The sequence below is a fragment of the Chlorocebus sabaeus genome, chromosome 18 (genome assembly GCF_047675955.1).
Source record: "Chlorocebus sabaeus isolate Y175 chromosome 18, mChlSab1.0.hap1, whole genome shotgun sequence".
Classification (NCBI taxonomy): Eukaryota; Metazoa; Chordata; class Mammalia; order Primates; family Cercopithecidae; genus Chlorocebus; species Chlorocebus sabaeus.
Window position 1 is genome coordinate 43,487,264 of NC_132921.1, and position 16,034 is coordinate 43,503,297.

General features: G+C 36.5%; 1 long non-coding RNA gene across 1 annotated transcript in view; it reads left to right on the plus strand.

Moving 5' to 3' along the window:
• LOC103222513 (uncharacterized) overlaps positions 1 to 16,034 on the plus strand; it is a 556,352-nt gene that overhangs the window by 208,065 nt on the left and 332,253 nt on the right. Inside the window, exon 3 of the long non-coding RNA XR_005234775.2 lies at positions 7,769 to 7,924. This is a non-coding gene — a long non-coding RNA (uncharacterized lncRNA). The remainder of the gene's footprint in view (positions 1 to 7,768; positions 7,925 to 16,034) is intronic.

Consider the following 16,034-nt stretch of genomic DNA (forward strand, 5'->3'; position numbering starts at 1 on the left):
TTCCTTATGTATGGGCTATATTTTCTTGTTTTTGTATTTGCATGTTTCATAATTTTCTTTTGAAAATTGTACATTTAAAATAATACAATATGAACACTCTTTAAGTCAGATTATCTTCTCTCAGGGTTTGGTGATAATGGTGCTGGTGGTGGTTGCTGTTGCTGTTTGATTGTTTAGTGACTTTCTAAACTAATTGCACAAAATCTAATTTTTTTGTGATATGTAACTACTAAATACTTAGATTAACTTACCTAGTGGTCACGTAGTTATTCAACAGTGATTTCTTTAAATTGCTGGAACCAATTATTCTCTCAATCTTTGTTGAGGGGTTCTGTGTAGATTGAAAACTCTACCTTAGTCTTTGCTTCCTCCTTGAACAGAGACATTGAGAGGTGAGAGCTTAGGAATTCCTGAGGTCTTTTCTAAGCCTGTGCACAACCATGGCTGTCCACACCATCCCGTTAATGTGCATGGGATTCTAGAGTGCTAACAATATGTTGGCCCTTTTAAAAGTATGCTATGAACAGCTCATTTTTTAGTTTTCCTTTTAAACGTTTTGCCAGCTTTGTTTTTTGTTCCAACTCTTATATCCATCTCAGGCAATTGTGTTGTTAAACAATTGCTGCTGATTGTTTTTAACAAATGCTCCCAGGGAAAATGGTGTTTGTACTGGGTAAAGTCTGGGTTAGGTCAAATAAAGATAAATTCTGGAAGTGGGTTTTTGGAGAGAACTACTAGACAGCACAAATAATGGTTCTCTGAGACTAGGGCTTGAGAGGAGCTCTGATGTCATTCTGGCCCTTTCAGTGACTGTCAGGCTGCTGGTTGTCCTTGTGATTGGAAGGGCTATTCATCTTCAAGAGCTCGGGGGAGAGAGATGTTAATAAGGAAAGTTAAAATGTCACAAAGCATGCTGTTATTACCAAGATTCAATCAGTTTTCTTTAATAAACACTCCCCAACTTTTTCAGTTCTTTGATTAATATCCAGAGTTCTGAAAAAGTTGATTTAATGACATTTAGACAATGTTCTCATTGCTTTGTTGGATAAATTTTTTTTTTGAAATTTTTCTACTCACAAGATTCAGCAATTCCTACTAACCTTGCTCTGCTTAAGGCCAATAAACATTATTCTTAGTGATGAAATAATACAAGCTTTTCCCTGAGATCAGGAAATAAAGCAAGGATCCTCACCTTTACTCTAAATATTTGGCATCATGTTAAAGTACCTATCTGATGTATAATGCAAAAATAATACTATGAAAATTTTCCTTATTTTATATATATGCAAAGAGATAAATATAAATGGATTTTTATTATTTATGCAATAGTTATGTTCTATGAGGTCATTATAAACACTTAATCAGCAAATATTAAACAATTGCTTTTAGGAGAAATATGAGGCTAGGTTCCTAGGAGCCTCTGCCCATGTTAGTTTTATGATTGATCAGTATATAACATAGTTTTGTGTGTATTTCGATTTAAAGACACGCTATTAATAATAATATTTACCACTGGTTTATTACATGGAACCCAGATCCAGTGGCACTATAACTGGTGCCAGAAGAAAGCTTATATAACAGTGGATTTTCTTCCTAAGGCACATCATAGCCTTCCTCTACTTAGGAGCACCAGACAGCACTTCAGCACTAGGCTTGGAGCCCATTTTATGCAATCAAATCATCAATGGAAAGCATAAAAATGCAAAAAAATGTGGCATAAATAGACTGCAAAAAGACACTTTTTTATAGTGTGTGACCTGAAACAAGAAGATAGAGCTGGGAATATGTGTGTTGGTGACTCAAATTGTTCACCACTCTGTGTTTGTTTGCAAATGGCCACAAAAGTGCCATTAATATTGATTTTACGAGTATAGATAAAGTAGGTAGGTTTATAATTATTGCATACGTGAATAATGAAATTCAATTATACAAACACGCGCACACACACACACACACATATATATATATAATTGTTTGTTTGTTTGTGACAGAGTTTTGCTTTGTTGTCCCAGCTGGAGAGCAGTGGCATAATCTCGGCTCACTGCAACCTCCGCCTCCCAGGTTCAAGCAATTCTCCTGCCTCAGCCTCCTGAGTAGCCGGAATTACAGGCGACCGCCACCATGCCTGGCCAATTTTTTGTATTTTAGTAGAGATGGGGTTTTATCATGTTGCCCAGACTGGTCTCAAACACCTGAGCTCAATCAATCCGCCCCTCTCGGCCTCCCAAAGTGCTAGGATTACAGGAATGAGGCACCGCTCCCAGCCACACATATATATTTAAATTAACTATATGAGTTAGTAAGTAAAATTAGGAAGGTTTCTAGATACATGGTTGATTTGCAGAAATCAATTGTTTTTCTAAATAACAGTAAATGGTAATTTGAAAATATTTCAGAAACATACTATTTTCTATGGCATCAATGAAAGATCAAATACCTGTAAAGAAATCTAATAAAAGATGTATAAGTCCTTGTCAGAAAAGTATAAAATACTATTATGGTGATGCACTGAAAGAGTCGATATTTTAGAGTTGATTCTTTGTAATTGATGCATAGATTTAATTCAATTATGTAACCAAATTTCAAAATTTTAGTAGTTTATTTTTGTGAAAAATGACAAACTTAAAAGTATGTGTGAAAATATGAATGGTCAAAAAGAATCAAGATTAAGTTGTAATGTCAACTAAGATGACTGTTCTGCACAAGATAATCAAGGCTTCTTATTGGAAAACCAAATACCACGTGTTCTCACCTGTAAGTGGGAACTGAGCTGTGGGTGCACAAAGGTATGCAGAGAGGCTTAATGGACATTGGAGGTTTGTTTAGAAGTGGGGAGGTTGGGAGCAGGGTGAAAGATTAAAAACTACCTGTTGGGTACAATGTACACTACTCAGGTGATGGGTGTACTAAAAGCCCAGACTTCACTAAACAGTTAATCATGCATCCAAAACTACTTATATCCCTAACGCTATTGAAATTTTAAAAACTAAAAACAAATCCAGAGTCTGGTTGTGTGAATACACATCTCATATGTAATGAAAAAATATATATTAAAAATATAAAAAATCAATCCTTCTTGGAAAGCTACAGTAACTATTGAGGATCATGTGATATTAGCAGAAAATTCGAAATTAAACTATTGGAATTGGATAGAGAGTACAAATTCGTATTCACACCCAATTTTGTAAAGATAGCACCACAGAACAGACAAGAAGAGACAATCTTCACTGAATGAACCAAATTGATAGGGCACATTAAAATGTAAAACTTGGCTTTATTAAATGACAACATCGATAAAGTAAAAATACAAGCTACAATGTGGGAAAATATACCTGCAGTACATACATTTAACAAAGCATGTGTATCCATAACATATAAATTATTAATGTATACATTAATAATAAGAAAAACAATTCTTATAAGAAGATACATTTATAATGAGAAAATAAATACTTACTTTGTAAATAATAAAAAGACTGTCAACTCACTAAAAACATGAGGAAAAGACTAAGTAGGTAAATCACAAAATAGTACATCTGGATAGCCAATAAATATTTTTAAAATAGCCTTCACCATAATTAGAAATGATGGTGCTGGGCACGGTGGCACACGCCTGTAATCTCAGCACTTTGGGAGGCTGAGGCGAGTGAATCACTTAAGGTCAGGAGTTCCAGACCAGTCTGGTCAAAGTTGTGAAACCCCATCCCTACTAAAAATACAAAAATTTTCCAGAAGTGGTGGCACACACCTGTAGTCATAGCTACTCAGGTGACTGAGGCAGGAGAATCACTTGAACCCAGGAGGCCGGGGTTGCAGTGAGCCAAGATTGTGGCACTGCACTCTAGCTTGAGTGGCAGAACAAGACTTTGTTTCAAAAAAAAGATGAAATTAAGCTATAATAATAGGCCATCACAAACTCACACAATGGCTACAATTTAAAAGAGTGACAACTGGTAAGGATGTTGGACTGGTAGAACTATAATATACTTCTGGAGAAAATGCACACTTGAACAACCATTTTTGGAATCTACCCAAAATTATCTGCTAACCTGAATAAATGCCTACTCAATACAATAGCATTTCTAAGCCTAGGTATCTACTCAACAGAAATACATTCATGTCTACGCCTAAAGAAGGATAAATGATATGCACAGCAATATTTTTTATGAGAGCCCAAAGCTGGAAGCTACTCAAATGTCCATTAACAGTAGCAGGGATTAAAAGAAAAAGTGTTTTATTCACCAAAGGTGTCATATATTACAGATAAAATGTGTTGCAGCTACAAGCAATGCCATGGATGAATTTTGCAAACATTGTAGTGAGTGAAAGAAACTAGACCTTAGAGAGTGCATGTTGTAACACTCCATTCACATACAGTTGAAAATCAGGCAAAAGTACTCTACTCTGTTAGAAGACAGGTCATGGTTTTCTTTTATGGAAAAAGGAAGGCAGCGATTGAGAAGGGCATGGGGAGAGCTTCTCTGATATTGGGGAATTTTGTTTCTTAAACTTGGTAGGGAATATGTGTGCGTGTTCATCTCTTAGAGACTCATTGGCCTATATTCTTACAATTTTAGTATTTTGAGTGTGTTTTATTTGAACAATTATTTTTAATCACCTCACACAATTTAACGGGCATGCTTGTAGGACCAAGTTCTGCACATGAGACAGGGTTAGGTGCTATGAGTGCAAAAATGAGTAAAACAAAACATCTTTCCTTAAAAAGCTTAGAGCCAGCTGGACGCAGTGGCTCATGCCTGTAATCCCAGCACTTTGGGAGGCCAGGGAGGGTGGATCACCTGAGGTAACGAGTTTGAGACCAGCCTGGGCAACATGGTGAAATGGTGTCTCTAACAAAAGTACTACAAAATTAGGGGAGCATGGTGGTGGGTGCCTGTAATCCCAACTGTTGGAGAGGCTGCGGCAGGAGAATCGCTTGAACCCAGAGGCAGAGGTTGCTGTGAGCCAAGATCATGACTGCACTCCAGCCTGCGCGACAGAGCAAGGCTCCGTCAAAAAAACAAAAAACAAAAAAAACCAAAACAAAACAAAACAAAAAACAACTTAGAGCCTGCATGCTAGGGCAGAAAACTGTTCTGCTTTATTCGGCTCCATAATTTTATTTTCCTTCAAAAGCAGATATTTGGCTACGTACAGAACTCAACACAAAAGCTCAAGAAAAATTACTTACCCGACATAGCTCTTAGTAGCCTGTTGTCACTCAATTAGGGGGTGAATGTAAGTGAAATAAATTTGGTGGCATTGAATGTACACATTTGGAGAAGTATTTGTATCAGAGAAACCAGGTATATTCTCAAAAGGTTACAATTTTTAATTTCCAATATTATAGAGGATAAAATCAATGAGTAATGGAAAACTCTCTCTTTCCATTTAATCATTAGTTATATCAAAGCTTCTATCCACGTTTGTAATTGAAGGATGATGACACTTCCTTATCCTCACAACTTAGCTTGAGCTTTTGCATGCTAGAAATGAAAAGAGTGGCTTGCCTTGTTACATAATATTCACTGCCTTAAAAATAAAACCATCACTAAGAAAAAATATGTGTATGTTTCACTCTGAATCAGTTATTAAGGGAGTTGAAAATGTGTATTCTGTTGCTCTCAACTTACACAATATTGACTAAGGCATGGACCGCGGGCTTAAGTGCCTGGGTCCGTATCCTGGCATTTTCACTTACTAGCTATGTTGCCTTTAGCCAGTTACTTATCCTCTGTCTGTCCCAGTTTTCTCATTATCAAAATAGTGGTAACAATAGTAGCTATCTCCCCAGACTGCTGTGGGGATTAAAGGACTTGGTACATGTAAATACTTGGAAAAAAATCAAATAAAGCTATGATTATTATATTTTGTATGATATTACTTAATGTCTGGAAAGAAGACATCATCTAGCAAAATAATTGTCTCATTCACACTCAGTATCATTAAGTAACCTCAGAAGGAAAACCATGACACAGGAAGATATCGCCCGTATTTATTGTAAAATGGCTAGCCACAAAGACATCTTAACTCTCAACATTTTGTAAATGAAGAAAACAACTAAATATCCACAAATCAATTTTTTCTTTTGACATAAATGAATTACTTGAAAGGGTAAAGCAAAAGAAAACAGAGTCCCAAATTATTTCCATGTAGTAGGTGTGATACTGTGAATTGCTGTAGGAGGTGGTATTGGGTCTTTGCTTTCTTAGTAAAGCAATGTCAAGTAGTAATTTATACTGAAAAACCACAACATAGAGTCAGTAAGTCAATCCTAGGATTTTGTTCTAGATAGAGTTGCGATTTTATAAATCAGCATCATTGTGATATTTATTTACAGAATCTCACTCTGTCACCGAGGCTGGAGTGCAGTGGCGTGTTCTTGGCTCAGGAGCAATCTCTGCCTCCCAGGTTCAAGTGATTCTCCTGCCTCAGTCTCCCAAGTAGCTGGGATTACAGGTGTGCACCAGCACATCCGGCTAATTTGTGTATTTTTAGTAGAGTCGGGGTTTCACCATCTTGTCCAGGCTAGTCTCAAATTCTAGCCCGTCTTGGCCTCCCAAAGTGCTGCATGCCCAGCTTATTGTGATATTTATAGGTGTATTATATATTTATTTAAAATGTGTTAATATTTGTGTTAGATATTTAGATACGGAGCTTGGGTAGGTGTTATAAGGTTTCCATTGGAATGTGAAAGAACATATAAATATTGGAATAATTGTTTTTTTGTTTTATTTTTGACCAGGATCAATTACGAGGACTATTGAAGTGAATATTTTCAAAAGATATTAACTTTATTACATTTTATAAGCATATGTAGAATGTAATCCTTTCGTTAGTTTAAATGAAACAAGCCCCAGCCTGATTAAATCACCTGGCAGAGGTCATCTAGATAGCCAGAGACGGAGTTGAGACTCATATTTTCACCACCTGTTTGTAAGTCTTGGCTTCTTTCCCCTTCACTCTGCTAAAAGTCAGAAAGAATACAACTACTGAAAAATGGTGTATAGTGGAATTAGATGACTACTAAGGTCTTTCATTCCTGGGCGTCTAGGAAATTCAGTAGACAATTAGCAATAATAGTTTCTGATTTTATCAGAAGGAAAATACCCTCAAGTCAGCATCCAACCATACGTTTAACCTTGATCTATTAAATTCAAAATATATCAGTAGCAGCTGGAAGCAATCCAAAGATGACTGAGTAAAGGTTTTGTTCTCAGAGATTTGCAATGATATAGCAAGCCAATGCCCTTCTTTCCAGGTGCAATGATTTTCGCCACATTCTGAGTTGCTAAGCCCTTTCCTTCTAGCCCTCTTCTCTTTCCCTTCAACCCCTCTTTTATGCTGCAATTATTTTTCTCTCCAATTACACTGCATTCTCATGAAGCTTTCTTTCTTCTGTTTGGAATAACAAAAATAAAAGCTAGAGTCGGCTTGCTTTCATGATTGACTGCTAAGGTAGTGAAACAAACTGAATGTCCAAAGGAATTGTGTATTATTGTATATTTGGTGGCACATGCAGAATAATTCCTTCAGATATTTTAAAAAGGAGAACATTTAAAATGTACTGTTAGAAAACCATTACCTCTTTCTGGTCTTTTAAATTTTTCCTGGGTTTTCTTTCCCTAGGGACCTAGAAGCTTCTCCATGTTTCCTCTTAGAAGATCTTGAAAAATTATTTTAAATCTTCTGTTTCTTCCTTAAACCTTTTAAACATTATTTTCATGTTGATATATGGTTAATACATGTATTTTTATCGTCCCCCCAGCAGACTTATGTATGTAGTTGAAACCACCTGTACTACTGGAACGAAGCACCTTTACAGAAGAGGCAATGCAAGTTGTATTAATCACATGCATAGAATGAATTAAGATTATGCCAGCTGCAAAGAAGAATGTTGGTTCACTATTTTTCCTCTGGGCATGTGAGTATTTTATACTATATAAATTATATATATATATATGTGTGTGTGTGTGTGTGTGTGTGTAGATAGATAGATAGAAAACACATAAAATATAATTCCTTACCCTCTGGGTAAGGAAGAACAGTGAGGAGGATGATAGAAATCAAATAAGCTCCTTTGGCTTCTCTATGTCTTCCTGTGTCCAGACTTCTAGGGTTCTCTTCCATACATCCAAGCGAAAGTGTTTTCCCTAATGCAGACTGCCTGGTGTATGGTTGAGAGTAAAAATGCCTCTGAAGGAGGCACTGTAGTTGTTTGCAGGATATTATTATATTATGTATGTTATATTATTCTAGACTCTCCCTCTAACTTTCTGAGGTTAAAACTTGAAATAACCGCTTTGATTTGAGGTATTCTTATCTGCTGAATGGAGTGAATATTACTATTTCTTTGCTTATAGGCTTATTGTGAGAACTAATATGAAGTAGAATGAGAACACTTGGAAATGAATAAAGAATACACAGATTTAGAGTGTTATCAACACTATTTCTTGTAATGATATATTCTGAATCCCCTCATTTCAGATTTATAATAACCTTAGTTCTTCATATGTCCCCAAAAGGGGTATGGCAGACACTTCCAAGTTTTACATTGAAGTGATTCACTAAAATTTTTGAATTACTACTAATAATAATCATATACTGTTCATCTCTCCATCTCTTTAAGTGCTTATCACAGCACCTGGCACATAGTAGGCACTGAACATATATTGGTTAAATTTAATAAACAAATTTCTAATTGCAAAAGTGATTTCAATATGGAGTAAAAGACCACTACAACAGAAAACCGAATCAATTACTAGTTGTGATGTATTTTCAGGTCAAATTTGAATACATTTGAAAACATTTTTGACTCCCCATAAAAATAGAATTGTGATCAATTGTTTCCTAGGCAAACTACAAAAAAGTCCAAAACTGTTGTTAAGGTACATGAAACAATCCTCTCTGCATTGAAAGGCTTCAGACTTCTTTGCTCATTTAGTTTGTTTTTGACCGTTTTCCGAAGCATGCCTTCTGCTTTCAAGAAAATAACCACCATTTGTCATTATGGAAATTCTCTCTTTCCCTTATAATTATCTCTAACATCCAACTCACTTTTTTTGTATGCTATGTTAAACAGATAATCAAGATTATAAATTCAGTGTGGTTCTTAGAAGGATGTACTTTATCTCTGAGGGAGGTTCTTAGAAGGATGTACTTTATCTCTATGAGGTTCCTTTGGGTACCTGGATTTTGTGACATCCTTTTGCTTGACTATAAATGTTTAAGGCCTATCCTACTCTTAGGCTGACTACCCCTGGAAGTAACATAATAAGTAACCTTGGGATAAATATATTATTATTATATATGTTCTGATCAGCTGTGAATTCAGTTCTTGGTCATCTACATATATATTAGATGTGTGTAAAATAAACAATTATGTTTCTAAATTTGTTATAGTATTCAAAGCTAAAAATAATATATTTTCTAACAATATTGTAATTTTATGTTTTGTTAGGAGTTTTCATCCAATATTGACTGAAAAGATCAATAGACTATCTCAGCATGTTATGCTGTGCATTTATTTTACTGTTGCCACTGATGCAATAAAATTAAATTACAGTACTTCATCAGCCCATACTATCCTGTACTTAATTTACTTACAGTGTCATTTCCAACAATATCTGATAGATCCTGTGAAAATAAAGAAAATTCCCTATCGAATGAGAGAAGTGGGAGTCAGTGGGAAACAGAAGGAATAAGATGTTGTGCAGTATGGAGGAGAAATACGTGGTCTCAGTTCAGTGTGGTGGCAGGGTGCATGTCTGTTTCAACCACCTTCGTCATCCTACTTCAATTTTGTATTTGATACCCAATGTCATTCATATCAGCATTCTTGAAATTCCCAATAAAAACATTATTGTCACTATCAAAATTAAATTGTAATTCAAATAATGCAGGATGTCTTTGCAAGAGCTTCTCAAAATATAAAGGATATTACCTGCTTTGGAAATTATGTCTGGAACCTAATGTTTTCCCCTTTGTGTGCAGTAATTTATTGGAACAGAACAGTGCAGGATATATTGGTGCAGATTTATTCATTAATTGATTCATGCATCAGACTACTAATTCAACAAATATTCATTTAATGTTTTTAATTTACTTTATGATGTGTTTGGTCTTGGGGATAAACTCAATCTTGTAGCCAGAAAAGTGGCACTATCAATTATAAGACAATAGCAGTAGATAATGAATTTAATAGAGGAAAATGCATTGTTGTCTGCCTAAGAGGGTCAATATTATAAAGTATGTGTTGATTGGCTAAGTTTTTAAGAAAGGATAGAAATATCCCAGCAGGAAGAAAAGTGGGAAAGTGTATTCTAGAGAGAGGAAACTGGATGTACAAAAATCATGTAGGTGTGAGAAAAAGAGAGATACACTGGGAACTCTAAGTATTAACACTTAGGTATTGTTGGAGCCTGGTACATAGTAATTGTCAATAAAATATCACATTGTTGTTTTTGTCATGCAGTGCAAGGGGGTGGAAAGCAAGAAAAATGCCTAAGCAGGTGCAGTATCAGCCCTTTTATTAATGGGATTGCTTCCCATATTAAAGGATGACTGAAGTTATTCCTTTTTATTTCATGTTAAGACCATGATAAAGTCAAGGTGACTTGAAAAAGCTATTTAATTCAAGTTCAGTTTTTACAAAAAAAAAAAAATACATAGAATTAGATTCATATGCATTCTCCTTCTCCTCTTCTTCCATCCTCCCCTTTTTTCTTTTCAGTATTTGGATACAACCCCCATCTCTGACTTTGACCTGATACATTTAGAAAGAGCTCAGATGTGTTTGTGAAAATCTAAGATAACATGTCAGCTTTATATGGGAGTGTTCAGGACAAGGCAGAGAATCTATTTTTTTATAGTATAAATTAACAGACTAATTGCCCCAACAAATTTCCAAATTATTTCTTTTCTTGCCTTTTACCTAATACCTTAAATTTTACTCTAGTGTCCTAAGTTCCCAAATACCACTCTCTGGCTCCACTCCAATCTTATCTGGGCTCTCTCTCACCAATTTCTCAGGCTTATTGGTCTGTAATCATTAGTCTCTTTCTTTCTGCTCTTTGTCAATGCCTTGCAAACTTCCACTCTCTGCCCTCCACTGCCCCAAGGGCCCAAGAGCTTGGGCAGACTTGTAGTTACACCACACCAACTTCTGCCTCTAATCCTGTCTGCATCCAGCTTTGGTACCAGAGTCCGTTTTTTTGATAATTCTCTTGCCAGTCACCTCAGTGCACTTCTTCTGACACCTCTCCATCACACCAGATCTCAAAAACATTAGTCCTGGTTAATGCTACCTTTTCCCACTCTTTGTTAGGGTTTTAGAACCACTGGAAAAAAAGACACATGTATGATGATTTGTGTCATTATCGATATGGACAGAATACAGAGAAATACTGGGTAGAAGAGGATGGTTCCCTGGCAAAGGGCCCACCCTCAAGCCTGAAGACCTGTGGCCCTAAATGAGGATAGGCATTCCTATTTTCATGGCCCAAAACTTGTCTTTTGGCCCACGATGTACCCCCATCCCGCTCCCATGTAAACCTAAGACCTTAGCGGACACACACACAAGTGGCTGAATTGAGATCAGCACACCAGTGGACCAACAGACCAGCAGACAAGCAACAGCAGAATAACGCAGCAGAGAAAGAGAGGAGGAAGGACATCTGAACACTGAGGGAAGTTTGTCCTGGGGTGGCTGGGGAAGAGTTTGGCAGCTGAGTGGCCTGACTCTGATCACCTTCCCACTCCATCCCCTCTTCTGGTTCCCCATCTATCTCACTGAGAGCCACCTCCACCACTCAGTGAAACATTGCAGTCATCCTTCAAGCCTGTGTGTGATCTGATTCTTTCAGGACACTGGGTAAGAGCTCAGAATACAGAAGGCTGTCACACTAGCCCTCTGCCCTTGTGATAAGATAGTGTCCGTTGAGCTGATTAACACACAAGCCATCTGCAGATGGCAAATATGAAAGAGCTTCATAAGACACACCCACTTGAGGTTTGGGAGTTGCAGACACCCACCACTAGACACTGCCATGGGGCAGGAGCCTAAAAGATCTCGCACCTGCCTCTGCACCTGCATTTCTGCGTGCTCCCCGTAGGCGTTTGAGTTGTGGGGTCATCAAGCAGGCAAGCCACACCCCTGTTGCACGTCCTGTGAGCAGAATCAGGGAACTCTCCCATTTCATTATAAATTCGAGTTATGGAAACTAAGCTAGAAGCTTCTATGTTTCAGATTTTTAAAAACTCTTCATGTGATTTCTCCCCTCCTTTTTCCTCTTCTTTTGTAAATAAGTGGAAGATTTCATTTAGTCATCTATGTTTACTATTGAAACTCTGGGAGTTAAAATAAATAATATCCTTGTCCTGTGAACTTTTTATATGTGATCAGGAAAAAAAAATGGCTCTCTCTTCTACATTGTTCTGTTCTGCTTCATTTACAGGTATCTACAGAAGCCAACTGCTATGTGGTTTCATGTAGATTCTCTTACCCATACTTTCACTTGATAGGGGAACTCAAGTCTCCAAGAATTGCATAATGAAACACTCTTGCTTTTTTTCTTATGGCTTTCTGTTAGATAGAATTCTTCACCGAGCAAAAATGACAACATGCTTGACACTCAACTATTCTCTATTTCACATACTAGCTGTACGAGCTGGACTTGGATATTCTGAAAATATTTCAGGTGAGGAGTGGAAACAAGGATTATGACATTTTTCTGACCATTGTCAACTTCAATTTCTTGGCTGCTGAGACATTTAGCTCTCTAAAGCTAAACTTTGGAATTTATTTTCAAGTTCAAGAGAATCTAAGTAATTTGAGACTCAACTCATCTGGCTTTTTGCCAAGGCTTAAAAATCACAGTCCTTGAATTAAATGTGAACTGTCCTGAATGCACTCTGAAAAAAGGTTGAAGTACCATAAGAACTCAACGTACTTCATTGGTAAGAAGGGAAAGAGTCATTCTAGAAATTTTAATGTGTTGCCACCTTCAACAATACTGCTCCACTAAGTCAATTTCCACTTTCCTTTTCAAGCAATCCTTTGGTAATAATCTCCCCAATTTGCCAAGTTTTTTTCTGGAATACATACTTTGGTACTTACTATGCCCTCACCCTGAAATGATCTTTTCTTCCATCTTGCTTAATCTTATTTGTATGTGTATTTAAGAAGTTCTTCTTTCCTTGAAGTTATATTTCTACCAGGCAGTATATCTGAAGTTAATATTTTATGTTGAAAACCTTTTATCGGCCACTTGATAAAAGGATTTCAACATAAAGTAAATAAGTAAAGAGTATTTAAATATTCTTTAATAAATAATTTCCTGTAATCATATGTTATAAGTATTAAGAAGTTTTTCTTGATTATCATTGTAATTACTATAGATTATATTTGATCAAAATGGTCTAAATACAGTGTTAAATTTTGGTAAATTATTATTTCACATATAAAAAGTAAAATATTCTTGGAACCAATGTATGGCATAAAAAAGCCCTTATTTATAACTTTTTTCAATTCATATATCTAATTATGAATATTAATTATTTCTAGAATGAGGGCAAATTCATGACCAATTCTCTTCCCAGTTTTAGTCTTAACAGACAGCTGGGACTCTCTCCACCCCTACAAGACTAAGCATGATAAACCTTTTTCAGGTAAATAAAACCAGCTGCAATTAGGTAATTCATTGTTCGCAGGATGTGGAACCTACAAATACCAAGAACCACCTTTTCTCATCTGCAATTTTCTCCACAGTGGATTGCTTTGAGTGTCTGTGGATTTTGGTATCCATGTGGGTCCTTGAACCAATTCCTTGTAGATACTGAGGAATGACTAGGAATAGATGGGGATAAACAGATTTTTGTTATGTCAATGCCTTTCAGTCCTTTGACTTCCTTCTAATTTTTAAGCAAAGAAACAGAAAATCAGTTGATGACCTAGCATTAAAAGTTGTTAATAATCTACACTCCAGCAATTCAGTTAGTCCTTCCTCAATTTTGTTTCAAGCTACGATCACAGAGAGAATAGATTCCCCTTTATCAAGTAAGATGCACCTAAAAGTTAAGGAAACAAAGTTACCCACAGGTCAAGGGTTCAGGGCCTGGGTGGCATGGCAAATTTCTAAATTCCTATGGCTAAACTCCCTAACAATAGGAGCTATCAGCTCTGATTTACAACCTAGATCACTACAACTCTGATTGGTCAGAGGACCAGATCAGCCTTACGAGCATTCTTTTGTTTTAGATAAGCTGTTGCAGACAAGTTCATCTTCTTACATAAAGAGCCAACTTCCACCTCATTTTAATGCTGAAATTCCTCCCCAAAGTGAACATGCGATGTACCTTACCTACATAGCTACCCATGCAATGTGCTCTGTTCCTCTCAAAAATTTGTATAGCTTTTCTCCCAAACCTGCTGAATATGTATGATACTGGCCCTGTGAGGCATAAAATCCAACCTGCCCTTCCCCTCTTCAAAGAGAGAGCACATTTGGTCCACACTGGAGACTTTCTCTTCCTGACTTGCAAACTGATAGTGCTGATAAAGCTCTCCTTTCTGCTATTTAGACATCTTGGAGGACTTTTGGATGACAAAGGTAAATGTTAGAAACTTGATTTGTAAAAGGATTTCTTAGTCATCAGAGTTATTCACTTTCTCAACCTAGAAACTATCAAAATTTTGAATTGTCCTATTGCTTGGTGACCTGGAGGCAGGTTCTGATACTTCACCTTACTAAGATAATATGCCATAGTAAGTCTTTCTTTTTTAAAGTTACAGAATGACTATTTTGAAAGGCTAGATAGAAAAAGAAAGCCTGGGACAGAGATCAGCTTCAGGACAGATGACATATGAACCACTGAAGATCTGGACATTGGTATCCAATTCAGCATAACGTTAGGAAATATATCATCCATGAGAAGTATAAGAATTTTAGCAGCAAGACTTTTGCATATATCATACACTAGTCTGCCTCCATAATTCCCTTTCTCACTGTGCATCATAATTACCGCATGCTTGTGTCTTCACTAGAAGATGCATTTCTTGAGGACAGGGTCTGTGTTGCTCAATTATCTCTGGTTTGCAAAGTGTAGCACGTATTTCATCAATGCTTGTAGAATGAATGCAATCAAAGAGTAGATTTTTAAAAATGACCAAGAAACTAACCTTTCTGTGTTACTTCCCATTTTGTGCCTTCCTAAAGAAAAAAATTCCCTTCTGGATGAAAGAACACATGATCTATCCCAACTTGATTATAAATTAGTTTAATACTTCACTTGCTGAAAGCAGCATGTAAGATTAAAATAAAGAGGACGACAAAGGAATCCTCCCAAATTGTGAAACAAGTTTACAAAGAGGAAGATGAGAGACAGATATGGCCAATTTTATCATTGGACCTTGAACACACCCTGTAGTGGAGATGAAGTGAAATAGCTAAGGGCTTACTAGCATCCTAGGGTAATGGAGTCAGAGAAACTGAGAAACCTTGAACTTAGTATTTTCTGAAGTGCTGGGGAAAGATAAAATCCCAATTAAAAGGTAAAAATGATACGCAGAAATTAAAGGCAGTTTTCATATCTGAAACTGCAAATTCATGGCAATAAAATTCTTCCTTTTCCCTGCCTGAGATCATTCTTTTTAAGGTGAGTTCATTCTCTTATAGCTCGAAGGCTGATCTCCTAGGATGATAAGGTTCTGGTTGGATTTCCATTGCAGTAGGATCAAGTAGAGGACCTTGTAAAATTAACGTTCTCTGCTGCTCTGAAGATAAGTACTTGGCTGACCCCAGAAGTGCAAAGCTGATTGTAAACCTCACCTTCTTTCCATATCCCAATGTTGAAAAAAGGCTGAAATGGTGAATTATTCATCTTGCAGTGATAAGGAAGGTGGCCTTGTTGGTAAGACTTTGTGATGCTATCACCATCCATTCTCTGCATGGAAACCGATCAAGCAGTTTTACTTTGTGTCTATTTCACTTCAGAAGCAAACAAAAGAAACTAATTGAGGTCAAAGTGTGAAGGTT